This window comes from Struthio camelus, chromosome 19 (assembly GCF_040807025.1).
Source record: "Struthio camelus isolate bStrCam1 chromosome 19, bStrCam1.hap1, whole genome shotgun sequence".
NCBI classification, from domain to species: domain Eukaryota; kingdom Metazoa; phylum Chordata; class Aves; order Struthioniformes; family Struthionidae; genus Struthio; species Struthio camelus.
The window spans coordinates 16,763,029-16,764,566 of record NC_090960.1 but is presented as its reverse complement, the minus strand read 5'-3'; the positions used below and the strand labels follow the sequence as shown (position 1 = coordinate 16,764,566).

The 1,538-nt window shown below is 52.8% G+C and overlaps 1 pseudogene; it reads right to left on the bottom strand.

Annotated features, from left to right (window-relative positions):
* Positions 1–200: 200 nt before the first annotated feature.
* On the bottom strand, positions 201–1,115 carry LOC138061658 (olfactory receptor 14C36-like; annotated as a pseudogene).
* Positions 1,116–1,538: the final 423 nt, after the last annotated feature.

Sequence of the window (1,538 nt, the reverse complement as noted above, 5' to 3'; positions counted from 1 at the left end):
AGGCTTCCTGCTTCAACACGGTCTCTGGGTCAGATTGAAATGAAAGATCCCAGAGGAGAAGTGGCACGAACCCCAACTTTTTGTTTTTCACAAAAATGTATCAGAGCAAAGTAAGAAAAAAAAAGAAATGAGCAACACAAGGCCTTGATGTCAAATGTCCTGTGAATGATGAGTGGAGGCACATGGGATGGTTATTGGTGCTAACATTGTACTTGTTGAACCAGTTTCTTCTGTGCATCCTTGAGCTCCCTGTTCCTCAGGCTGTAGATGAGAGAGTTCATCACCACATAGAGAACAGACATGGCCAAATCCAGAGGTGGGGAGGAGACAGACGGGGGCTTCCGGTAGGCAAATATGCCAGTGCTGACAAACAGGGAGACCACGGCCAGGTGAGGGAGGCACATGGAGAAGACTTTGTGCCGGCCCTGCTCGGAGGGGATCCTCAGCACAACTGTAAAGATCTGCAAGTAGGACAGCACAGTGAAAACGAAACACCCAAAGCCTAAACAAACACTAACCACAAGAAGCCCAACTTCCCGGAGGTATGAGTGTGAGCAGGAGAGCTTGAGGATCTGGGGGATCTCACAGAAGAACTGCTCCACAGCATTGCCTTGGCAGAGTGGTACTGAAAATGCGTTGGCAGTGTGCAGGAGAGCATTGAGAAAGCCGCTGCCCCAGGCAGCTGCTGCCATTTTGACACAAGCTCTGCTGCCACCCAGGAGGGTCCCATAGTGCAGGGGTCTGCAGATGGCAACGTAGTGGTCATAGGCTATGACTGTGAGAAGAGAATACTCGGCTGAAATGAAAATAGTAAAGCAGACCTGGGCAGTGCATCCCGAGTAGGAGATGGTCGTGGTGTCCGTGAGGGAATTGGCCATGGATGTGGGGACAGTGGTGGAGATGGAGGCCAGGTTGAGGAGGGAGAGATTAAAGAGGAAGAAGTCCATGGGGGTGTGGAGGTGGTGGTCGCAGGCTACGGCGGTGATGATGAGGCCATTGGCCAGGAGGGCAGCCAGGTAGATGCCCAGGAAGAGCGAGAAGTGCAAGAGCTACAGCTGCCGGGTTTCCGCAAAAGGCAGGAGGAGGAACTCATTGAGGGAGCTGCTGTTGGACATGGTATTCCCTCCAGGCACATGGGACTGTGCAAGGAGGAAAAGACAGGGACAAGTCAGGAGAGACAACTTTGTTCACAGCTCTTTCCCTTTCTCACAGACACCCCCCAACACACACACACACACACACACACACACACACACACAGACTGCTTTTCTCCCAGGCAGGACCTTCACTCAGCTCCCTGTCTGGAGCTGCAGCTTGGGCTGGCTGCATGAGCCATGAGGAGCCGGGACGTGTGCCTGCAGGCTGCAGAGGGGTCAGTGCTGCTGGAGTGTAGGAAGTCTGTTGAACATCTTCACATGCAGTTTGGAGGCATTTGGAGCACAAAAGCAACAGCTTCAGTGCTAGGGGGATTGTTTGCTTCTTTGTCTGCTCTGCAGAGTAGGAATAGGCAGCCTTTCCGTTGCTCCCAGGGTGAAGAC